At 40.1% G+C, this 12,547-nt stretch overlaps 1 non-coding gene across 1 annotated transcript; it reads right to left on the minus strand.

Moving 5' to 3' along the window:
- Positions 1-1,148: 1,148 nt before the first annotated feature.
- On the minus strand, positions 1,149-1,221 carry TRNAR-CCU (transfer RNA arginine (anticodon CCU)). The gene has a single exon. It is a non-coding gene; the product is annotated as a tRNA-Arg (tRNA).
- Between the last annotated feature and the right edge of the window lie 11,326 nt (positions 1,222-12,547).

A 12,547-nucleotide genomic window follows, 5' to 3' on the forward strand; every position in this document is an offset into this window, starting at 1 on the left:
CTCTCTTAATTTTAATGAATTAATCACTTTCACAAAAGACTTTAAATAAATGTTTTTAACTTTCTCTCCAAGTAAAGTTATATGTTTATTTTCTCACCCCTAATCCAAACATGTCCAAATATGTGAGTTATTTACTGGAAAATATTTCCCACTTTGCAATTAATCACTGTTTGCAGAAAGGAAAAATAAAAAGTCATAATTATTTCATAGACAGGATTTTCTTCTTGTCCAAGACTATTCTAGCATTTGCCAATTTAAATCTTACATAGATTTTTAAATGTAAGGAGTGGATCCTAAGTGTTCTTATTATAAGAAAAAAAAATTTATAACTCTATGAGATGATGGATCTTAACTAAACTTATTAAGGTAATCATTTCAAAATAAATATGTCATTATGATTAACACTTTAAACTTATTTTTAAAATGAATAGATAAAAGTGGAATAGTGGATGGACAAAATTAGTTAGAGAAGATTATAAAGCTAAAAAGGAAACACAGTGAGAAAATGAAAGAAGTAAAGACTGAATGGAAAAACATTTAACAGAGTCATGGGGTTGTATCTTAAGACTTTGTTGCTGATTTTTATCCCAGGCTCATCCCTTTCTAACCATAAGTCTTTGCAGAATTGATCTGTTACTCACTCCATCTCCATATTCACTGCTTTCCCTGATGTTTTAGATCTTGTAAAGACGGCAGTAGACTAACGATAAGCATTAACTTTATTTCAAAGAAAAACCCCTATAAATAACTTAGTGACCTATTAACTACCAGGTTATTACCTTCTATAACTAACTTAGTTGGCCTGAAAATTGTGAGCTCAAGTCTTTTATTCTGTTAGATATTTCAGCCTTTAAGAAAGCAAGCCCCATGAATAGGTGCTTACTCCACACACAAACAGGATCACAGGAGTGAAGACCTTGGGAAGAGTTAATCTCAGCCCCATCATTTAAACGACATGGTATCGAATCCTGAGGAAGGAAAGCACCTTCCCTTGCATCTCCTAATGCTGGTGAGTGAGTGAGTGAGTTAAGTCGCACAGTTGCGTCCGACTCCGCGACCCCATGGACTGTAGCCTACCAGGCTCTCTGTCCATGGGATTTTCCAGGCAATAGTACTGGAATGGATTGCCATTTCCTTCTCCAGGGGATCTTCCTGACCCAGGGATCGAACCCGGGTCTCCTGCATAGGAGGCAGACGCTTTACCGACTGAGCCACCAGGGAAGTCCTCCTAATGCTGGTGAATGGATTCAAACCTTGAGGCAGTGCTCCTCATGCTAGTCCAGTGCTCATTCCACATCACAATTTTCCTGAAATAAAGCTGAGTTCAGCCTGCACTTTGTCTGTTTGTTGCTTTTCTAAGACAACAGCAGACACTCTGACTTCCACCAGCAGAAGCAAACAGCATCGTCTGTACAGCTCAGATTTCTCTAACTGCTGGAGTTTATCACGTGAAGGGCTTGGAGGGCCATGAGCCCAAGATTGAAATTTAGACTTCACTATCTCACTTTATCTTTGATTAACATTGTTACAGAAAGACATAAACCGAACTGAAAGATATTTCCCACACAACTTCAAACTTGGACCCCTTCCAGACCACCCTGTGGGGCACCAGGATCCCATGAATAATACAATCATGTTGCATGATACTTTTTGTGTGTATGTGCACGTGCTACTGACATTGATTTGTTACATATAGTTACATAAACTACATATCTGCTTTTGCATTTCACCTCTTCATATACCAAAAGGTTCAAAAATGAAAATGCTCAGAACTCTTTGGATATCTGAGAAGCTCTGCTGACAGGAATACCAGATTGTGTTGTAGGAAAATAGGAAATTCCTCCAACACGGAGGCACCATTCACTATGCACACTCATCCTCTGCTGGGTGTGCTCTTTGGAGTTTTGTAATATTATACCACGTAATAACAATATGTCATCCTCATGACATAGGTACTGTTATAGCACCCAGTTTATAGATGAGGAAAGGAGGTTGAGGTTAAGGGCTCTAGCATAGACAACTAGTATATAATTGAGGCAGGACTAGAGAGAAAACCCAGAGAAGGAAATGGCAACCCACTCCAGTGTTCTTAGCAGCAGCAGCAGAGACAGAACCCAGTCCTGGCTGACACTAAAGTCATATTCTTACCCCCTGGATCACCACCTCTCAAGGTGGGTTAATTTCCATGACAAAACCCTACTGGTTCAGAAAAATCCATGGAAAGTCTTCAACCCCCACCTAGTGACCTATTGAAACTAAAGTGTTGGTCACTCGGTCGTGTTTGACTCTTTGCCACCCCATGAAATGTAGCCCACCAGGCTCCTCTGCCCACAGAATTCTCCAGGCAAGAATATTGGAGTGGGTAACCATTCCCTTCTCCAGGGGATCTTCCTGACCCAGGGACCAAACCCAGGTCTCCTGTACTGCAGGCAGATTCTTTACCATCTGAGCAATTAACCACATAATAAGCTCTTCCCCTCAGCGCATAGTACTCTTGTTAACAAGGAGGAAGTGAGACACTCCAGCCTATGCCAGAAACAGTCTGTGTAATAGTCGAGTGTGTACATTACATTCAGAGCTTAATGTTGGAGACGTGAGGACTAACTGCCGGTTGACTTACCTGTAATCCTGGACCCTTTCCCTGACGTCTGTCTCTAACACATTTCCCACACTAGCCATTTTTTGTCCCAGTTTTACATGATAATCTATTGAATTAGTGCATTTATGGTTTATTCCTCAGCTTTTCTGCCTGCTTCCAAATAATAACCAAATCCGGTTTCTGTTTCTTTCTCTGTTAACTCCAAAAGACAATGGTTTAGTCCAGTATGCTCTCAGCCTCCATGATACACCAAACCACATCAAAGCCTAAAGTTATGTGAACTACTTACCTAGGACTCACACTCACATGTGATCGATCAGTCATGTCTGACCCTTTGCAACCCCATGGACTGTAGCCTACTATGCTCCTCTGTCTATGGGATTTTACAGGCAGGAATACTAGAGTGGGTTGCCATGCCCTACTCCAGGGGATCTTCCCAACCCAGAGATCAAACCCTTGTGTTTCCTGTATTGGCAGGCAGGTTCTTTACCACTAGCTCCACCTATGAAGAGCTCACCCAGAACTGGGAACAGGTAAAGGCAGAAAAATGGTTAATTTGTCCCAGTGTCTCACTCTATTCACTCCATGTATAAGTCTCTTCTGCTCTATTCTCCCCAGACCTCTTATGCCCACATACTACTCTGAATTCCTATAGTTAGGAAAGATCATGATATTACTAACTATATGATTGACTGGTCACTGTTCCTTATCCTGCAAAGGACTCCTGGAGGGAACAATGCCCTTGCTAGAATTTCAGACACTGTATACCTGGTAGGGAGAGTTTTTGGTAGGAGTATTCATTATAATAGTTAAGCATTATTTGGTTACACAAAATTGACCCTTCTTGGAGCCAAGCACAACTCAGAGGATGGCCAGGTTTCTGCCCGCTTCCCTGAGGCAGGATGAGGCACCCTAGAGAAGAACAGAAAACCCAACCCACCCAATGAGGACAGCCAGGCTTCAAGGACAAGTGCAGGCTGAGAAACAGAACACACAGTTTCCAAAGGATTCACAGCAACAGAGAAAGGAAGTGGTCAGTCAAGCTTCACCTTCAGGAACATCCTGAAACTGGAAGGAGTGTCCCAACAGACAAGCGAAACAGTAAGGGGAGATTCACCCTGGAGTAGGTCACGCTCTGAGACCCCAGCCGGAAAGAGACATGGGGAAACTTAGCAGCCAGGCTGAGCAGGAGCAGTGCTTGAATTCTTGGCAGGAGGAATTACCAGACCAACAGAGGTCCCTGACTCTAAAGGGACCAAAATACAAGGCATGTATCTGAGATATCAGTTCAGTTCAGTTCAGTCACTCAGCCATGTCTGACTCTTTGCAACCCCATGGACTGCAACACACCAGGCCTCCCTGTCCATCACCAACCCCCACAGTTTACTCAAACTCATGTCCATTGAGTCGGTGATGCCATCCAACCACCTTATCCTCTGTCGTCCCCTTCTCCTCCTGCCTTCAATCTTTCCCAGCATCAGGGTCTGTTCAAAAGAGTCAGTTCTTCATATCAGGTGGCCAAAGTATTGGAATTTCAGCTTCAGCATCATTCCTTACAATGAATATTCAGGACTGATTTCTTTTAGAATGGACTGATTAGATCTCCTTGCAGTCCAAGGGACTCTCAAGAGTCTACTCCAACACCACAGTTCAAAAGCATCAATTCTTCCGAGATACCAATTTGGCTCAAAGAATAAGACAAGAATCTATCTCTTACATATAAATGGGAAGCCAGAGTCTTGGGATAAACTTCCCTAATCAGAATAGAAACACAGTTCAGAGCCAGACTCATGTTCTGACCCCTGGACAGAGGACTACAGGCTCTCTGCGTGTTGTCAGAATGAAGACTTGGGTGTTGCTGGCCCAGCAACTGAAAGAATGGTGGTCCCAGTTTGGAGGTCTGAGAGTTAGATTGGGCCATAAGCCTATATAACACTTTATGCTAATAAGAAAAAGGCATCCTGTGCACACAACGGTAAACCTGTTATCACAGCTCTCAGCAAGTGAACATCTTTATGTTCTTTATAAAAAGATGCCCATCCCAGTTGGGCACAGACTTGTGCAGGTCACAGTCTGGTATCTGGAACACAGCTAGATTCTAGCCACCTTCTTATTCCTCAATCAGCCACCCTTGGGCAGTCAACAACCTGTCCAACCATACCCAGATGACCTGGAAAGTATCATACAATGGCTTAACAGTAGGGGAAAGCCTGTTCTGGAAAAGTCTAGAATCAGGGGCAAGGAAAGGATTTTCCTTCTCTCCTCTAAGGTATAACCAAGCCTCATCCACGTACCCCATCAAACATAAAAAGTGGAATCAAGAGGAACGTGCATCAGCAGCTGATCAAAAGACTTATTTCCTCTCAGAAAGAACATTTCAATGTGAATTCAAGCTAAGTAATCTGAGAAACTCCAAAATAAATGCTTTGGCAAAAACATGCGTTTCAAGACTTTCTTTTCATAGACCAGTTATGTTCCTTCTTTGTTTTTTTCCAGGCCTGCCTAACAAGAGTTTTTATTATCTATGACCAAGTGGAAGATAAGTTGGACAGATGCAGCATTCCAAGGCCAAGATCCTCACAGCAGGTTTTATTTTTTTTCTAGAAGCAACATCTGGCTGTATGTCTCTTTTCCCCTTGGAGATGCAGCGGCTGTGGACGTGGCTGGCTGCTCAGTTTGTTTGCCGCTGTAGAACTGCATCCCAAGTTGTTTCTGGCATAAGCTGCAGCTGGGCAACATCTGACTTCGTCCTTCCGCAACCTCCTCCATCCTTTTATATAAAGCAGACCCCAAAGGAGTTGGGGCAAGATTCTGGATGATGTCAGCCCTCTGGCCCTATGCCCTCGGTAGACATTGAAAGTGAGGCCCAGTGGTGTAGGGACCAGCATTCTGTACCATGTGAAGGTTTAGGAAAGAGCATAATCCCATCAGTCAGGCAGGAGCTGGGGGCAAAAAATGAGTTTCTGTTCACAGGGGAGATGAAATGAAAAATATTTTTGGAGCATGGGACTTTCTTGTCAGTGATGCCTGAAGATAAAGAATGAAGAGAGGAACCTATAAAGATGCTCATGAGAGAAAGGAGGCCAACAGTCCCCAAGGGTTCCAGGAATACCTTTGAATTGGAAGAATTCCAGTCTGATAACTTTTTGAAAACAATGTTTTCATTTTCCAAATGATACATAGTCACTGAAGAAACTATAGAAAAAGAAAGTGAAAAATACACACCTAGAGAGAACGCTATTTCTATCATCCAAACTCAGCCCATTTAGGAGATTTCCTTCCTATCTTTTTTTTTTTTTCCTCCCAGTATATGGAATGAGGAGAGGATCGCCCTAGATTCACTCACACATGATATGTTTTTATATACATTATTTAGGTTCAGAGGTCACTGGAGAAACATTTTCAAAAAGGCAACAGAAACAGTAATAAATAAGTAAATAAAAATAAAGATTGGACTTAGATAATGAGAAGGAAGAAAAAGTTGACATAAACTGAAAGATTTATATGGACTGGGAAACTAGCAGGATGACAATACAAATAGTAGAAATTCTGAAGCTGGACCTTAGAGCTTGTCTAGTTCTTTGATACTCAAAGTGTGGTCCTCAAACCACCAGCATCATCTGGGAGTGTGTTAGTGTTAGGCGTGCAGAATCTCCTCCTCCACCCCAGACCTCCTGAATCAGAACCTGCATTTTCCAAAGACCTTTGGGGAGCTCATTTGTGCATTAGAGAGCAAGGATCATTGGTTTAGAACAATTTCCTCCCCTACCCAGAGAGGTAAAATCTGACCATAGTCACACACTTGTTAGCCACAGCCCTGATTTCTGTGTCTTTCTACTAAACCCAAATTGGTACTATCCAACTAGTAATAATAATAGATAATATTTATCAGTAACTATGTGCCAGGAATTATTCAAATTGTTTTACATTTAATCCTTATAACAACCCTGCTAGTGTCTCTATGTTATAAATGATTTTTAAATAACTTGCCCAAGGCCAGATAGTAATTGACAGAGCTGAGACAGAGCTCCATTACTTGAGCTCCTAACCACTGAACTGGATGGGTCGATGGACCATTTTGCTATACTTTAGTTTAGCTTATCTGACACACATCACACTTGAGTATGTTAGAGACCTACACAAGGGACAGTGTGCAGAGCTATATGGATCTGAACTGAAAAGTCTAGTTCCAAAGCCCCCACCTGCTCTTAATGAATCACTAGGCCAGCAAAACTGCAAAAGAGAACAGTACATCCTGCTGTCTGAAAATCACTACAGCCAGTGTAAGGAGTCTTAATCTGCAAGATGTCGCCTATATGTTAGGCTTCCTTTCTATTGAGTTTTCTATTATTTTCTATTTACCCATTATTGATTTCTTCTCCCAATTTATTCATTCACCTTAATCTTTTATCATGCCTAATTTTTCTTTATTAGTTATTATAGCACTGTATAGAAGACTATGTCAGAAGACAGTCTCTGCCCTCCTAGATTTTACAATGCAAAAAGAAAGATAAAGATTAAATAAATAATCATATGAAGTATAAATATAGTGATAATATATTAATATTGTTTATATGAATACGTTTAACTTCAAGTAGTGCTATGCGGAGAAGGCGAGGGCACCCCACTCCAGTATTCTTGCCTGGAAAATCCCATGGATGGAGGAGCCTGGTAGGCTGCAGTCCATGGGGTCGTGAAGAGTCAGACACGACTGAGTGACTTCACTTTCACTTTTCACTTTTCACTTTCCTGCATTGGAGAAGGAAATGGCAACCCACTCCAGTGTTCTTGCCTGGAGAATCGCAGGGACAGCGGAGCCTGGTAGGCTGCTGTCTATGGGGTCACACAGAGTCGGACAAGACTGAAGTGACTTAGCAGCAGTAGCAGGAGCAGTGCTATGAAGGAAAATTACAAGGGCTGAGAAAAACTAGCATGCGCTTGTGGCCTCATCTTGGAGTCAACCTTAGTCAGGTCTACACACTCCCTGCAATTTCACACACACATTACCTTCCTTCATCACTGTCTCTCCACCTAAACATCAAACTCATTTTACAAATAGTCACATTTTTTTCAAATCAGAAAGCTTTCTAACATCCCCATTAAATTCAGTACCTGAATTACTTTCCTACTGCTATTATAACTAATTACCACAAACTAAGTGGCTTAAAACAAATTTATTATTTTAAAGTTCTGGAGGTAAGTAGTCCAAAATGGATCACCCTGGTGGCTAAACTGCTAAAATCAAGGTGTGGCAGGACCTCGTTCCTTTTAGAGGTTCTCGAGGGGATTGACTTCCTGGCCTTTCCTGGCTTTTAGAGGCTCTCCTCTTCTAGCCAGCAGTTTTAACCCTGACCGCCACTTCTGTTGTCACATCTCCTTCTCTATGATTCTCCTACCCCCTCTTTCATTTATGGGAACCCCTTACATTGAGCCCATCTGGATAAGTCAGGATAATCTGCCTAACTCAAGATTCGTCACTTAATTCCATCTGCAAAGTTCCCTTTGCCATGTGTAATAACACAGGTTCAGGAGATTGGGAGGTGGATGTGTGTGGGGGTCGTTATCCTGCGACAACAGCAGGCTCATGCTGTGTCCCTCACCCTGTTCCTAGGCTGTGTCTGTACCTAGTAGCTTCATCCTATCACCACTGTCTCTTTCTCATTCTTTCCCCTCATAATACAACCACGTAATGATTCCAGTAACACACCAGCTAAACAGGAAGAAGGAAGCATAATGGGGCAACCTCTGAACCACACTTTTCCACTGCAGCATAGCCTTTCTCCTTTTTTTTTTCAAAGCAAGCTTTTGTCTTGGACTTGATTTTCTGAAAAAAGCCAAAACAGCACATTTCCTGATTCAGAATGTGCCTACAAAACAAAAGAAAGACTGTCATTTTTTCCAGGTAACTTTTATAAAGGAAAAAGTTACACTGAAACAGTTCGTTATATTGGTAGAGACATTGGGAAGGTTGATTAGAACGGATCAAAAGGAACTTCAACTCCAAAAATCTATCCCCAAAACAATTAGAGATGAAGCACAATGATGTACAATCATTTAAAAATGAAGAGGTGAAAACAACCTAATTATTCAAGGTTACAGGATTGAAAAAAAAAAAGATTGCAGGATTGAATTATTATATGTTTGTACAGTGGTTCACTCTGTAGCCTTTGAAATAATATTGTGATACATATTAAGTGACATGGAAATAGAGTAGTGATATCAATTTTCAGAACCATGCAGCATGGTTAATTAATATACGTGATTATGTTCAAAATTATATAACTAAGATAACCACGGCGTTCTTTTTTTTAGTTCTTTTGGCTTTATTTGTAATTTTCTAATTGTTCCACTATAACTTAGATTGCTAAGCCATAAAAAAGCAGAGCTTTTCAAGTAGGGTTTACTGATGAAATCATAGAGATATTTAATCATTAAAATAATAGCAATAATAACCAGAATGCATTTAGTTATTTTCATTTTGCGAAGCACATTCTTATGCAAATTTTATACCCACTAAATGATTTGGACACTAGCCAGGAATATTTATATCCTAAACAATCGATGAGAATCCACATGGCCATAAATAGCAGGCCCAAGATAGCTTTTACCATCTATCCCTCTCCCCATGATCCCCATGCTCTTGCAACACAGAACTTCCACCGTTCTTTCAAACGTGCCACACTATTGTCACCAGAGGACCTGTACACTGACTGTCCCCTCTGCTTGAAATACTCTTCCCACAGATCTTCACATGGCTGGCTCTTTCTTATCATTTAAGAATCAACTCAAATGGCACCTCCTCCTCCTCAAAGAAGTCTTTCCTCACTACCTCGACTAGAGTATTGGCCCCAGCCCTTCTCCCAGACAGTTCTTTCATGGTGCCTGTCTGAAATGATTTTCCCCTTTAAGGTGTCTGTTTGTTTACAGCGTGCATCTTCTCCCCACTCCCATCCTTTTCTTCCCCCAAAATGCATAGCACATGAAAACAAGGCTATTTTTTCTCTGTTCACTAATTCCTAGAACATGCCTCATACACAGGAGGTACTCAACACATTTTTTGTTAAATAAAAGAATTACCAGAAAACTGTATCTATTGCCTTATAGAACATGGGCTACAGGAGAGTTTTGTTTTCCTTTGCAGCACTCAATTCCTTACCATGATTCTGGAAGGTTCTTTACTTTTTTTTTAATAGTATCATCATGTACATAGAGTGAAATACACAGATCTTAAGTGTACAATTTGATGAATTTTGACAATTACATAGGCTCACTTAACCCCAACCAATATATATAGCTTTTAAATCACTCTAGCAAGTTTACTTTGCAAACCCTTCTAGGCGTCTCCACAGAGGCAATAATTATTCTGATTTCTATCACTATAGATTGGAACTCCCTGTTCTGGAGCTTCATATAAAAGAAATAATATAGTACTATGTTCTTTTTTTGGCTACATGCTTTCATTCATTATACTTCTAAGATCTGCCCATATTGTTGCATTTAGCAATAATTTATTCATTCTCAATACTGTGCAGTATTACATTGTATGAATATTTTTCTATTCTTTTATTTGCAGACATGTGCCTTAGTCCCAGTTTGGGGTATTATAAATAAAGCTGGTAAAAACGTCCTTGTATAAGTATTTTTGTTAATATCCATTTTCATTTTTCTTGGCGAAATAACCAGGAATAGGATTACTGGGCTATACAGTAATTATATAGTTTATACAAAAAAACCGTCAAACTGTTTCTCCAAAATAGCTGTGCTGTTTTACATTAACACCAGCAAAGCATGGAAGCTCTGTTGTTTCACATTCTCACTGACAGTTGGTGTTGTCAGTCTTTTTAACTTGGAACATTCTGGCAAGCATGACATGACATACCCGTGTGGTTCTAAATTGCACTCTCCTCATGACAAATCATGTTGAGTACCTTTCATGCATTTGTTGTTCATTTTTATACCTTCTGAATAAAATGCCTGCCTGTTCAGCTATTTTGCCCATTTTCTCATGTGGATGGTGTGGGTTTTCATTTTTCGCTATAGCAGGTGTTTTTTATATACTGGTTGTAAGTTCTTTGCCAGATGCATAGATTATAGCTACTGTCTCCTAGTCTGTGACTTACCTGTTCATTTCCTTAATGATGCCTATAGATAAATTGAGGCTTTCAACTGAAGTCCAGTTTATCTTTTTATTCTATAGCTAATGCTTTTTGTATCCCATGGGCTTCCCTGGTGGCTCAAAGGTTAAAGCGTCTGCCTGCAATGCAGGAGACCTGGGTTTGATCCCTGGGTTGGGACGATCCCCTGGAGAAGGAAATGGCAACCCATTCCAGTATTCTTGCCTGGAGAATCCCATGGACACAGGAGCCTGGTGGGCTACAGTCCACAGGGTCGCAAAAAGTCAGACACGACTGAGCGACTTCACTTCACTAAGAAATCTTCGTATGCCCCAAAGTCAGAAAAATACTGTCCCATTTTGAATCAATAGTATGTATGGTATATAGTAGGAATTGGTACTCATCTTTCTCATACACTTATCTTGTTCTTTCGGTACCATCTGCTGAAAAACCATCATTTTACCTAGAATTGCTATAGTGTCTTTGCTGAAAACTAATTGACCATTAAAAGAGAGTGGATCTATTTCTAAACTACTGTATTCCATAGGTCTATTTTTCTATCCTTAGTTTAATATCACGCTAGCTTGATTGCTGTATCTTCATAGTTAATCTTGGAATCGGGTAATGTAATTTCTCCAATTGTGTCCTTTTTTTTTAAGGACTATTAGTAATTTCTATTTCTTATACAAGTTTTATAAGTTGTATCTTTCAACTAAGTTATTGAATATCTTGACAGAGTTATTCATAATATTCTTCTATACTTTCAGTGTCTGAGATTTGTAGTTACGTCTTAACTTCCACTCCTGCTAATAATAATTTATAAGGTTTTTTTCCATCTTCATCAGTTTTGCTAGGAGAACATCAACCCTATTAATCCTTTAAGATTCAATTTGGGCTTTGTTGCTTTTCTCTATTTGGCTGTTGTGTCTGGTTACTTTAAAGATTTTCTCTTGTTTTAACTGATTTTTAGCAATTTGACTTGGATTGTCCAAGGTTTTCTTTAGAGTTTGTCAAGCCTCATGCATCTATGAGATAATGACTTTCATCATATTTGAAAAATTCTTTGCCCCATTTTCTCTCTCTTCTTCCTCCTCTTGTATTCCAAATGTGTCATGATTGTGGACTGCTTGAAATTATTCTACAGGTTACTCTTCTGAAACTTTTTCTAACCTCTTCACTTTCATTTGGGTAATTTTTATTGGAATGGTTTTAAGTGTACTGATCAACAATCAATGTCCTGTCTAGTTTGAACCCATACACTGCTATTTTTTAGTTCAGAAATTACCTTGCTCTAGTTACAAGTAAGAAACTACCCTTCATCTCTGACCCATGAGTTCTGTGACTTCTACCAACATCCATGAAATTGTGGTAGGCTCACTTGTTAGCTTGCAAATACATGGGCATGAATCAGAGCAAACTCTGGGAGATGGTTAAGGACAGGGAAGCCAGGCGTGCTGCAGTGCACAGGGTCAAAAGGAGTCAGACATGACTTAGCAACTGAACAAAACAACAACAGTAAAATCTCAGACCTTCACAGTCTGATAACCAGAATTTAAGCTAACAAGTGTTTGGAGACTGCAATTTAAGATATTATTTTATTCATCTTTATATTTAATTGTGGTAGAACCCTGGAATTCACTCCCACAGGAAGATGTGAAGCAATATTTCTCTCTGTTTTTTAGCTCTTCATCCATTGCAGCTTACTCAACAATCTTCAAGGATAGTGGGGATCAAGCAATTTGCTTTGGTCTCTAATCCTCTTCCAGATTCCAGTTCATTCCACCTGCCCATGTAATCATCTAAGGCTTGAGTGATTTCTTCTCATCCCTACAAG

The sequence above is a fragment of the Budorcas taxicolor genome, chromosome 10 (genome assembly GCF_023091745.1).
Source record: "Budorcas taxicolor isolate Tak-1 chromosome 10, Takin1.1, whole genome shotgun sequence".
In the NCBI taxonomy this organism is placed as follows: domain Eukaryota; kingdom Metazoa; phylum Chordata; class Mammalia; order Artiodactyla; family Bovidae; genus Budorcas; species Budorcas taxicolor.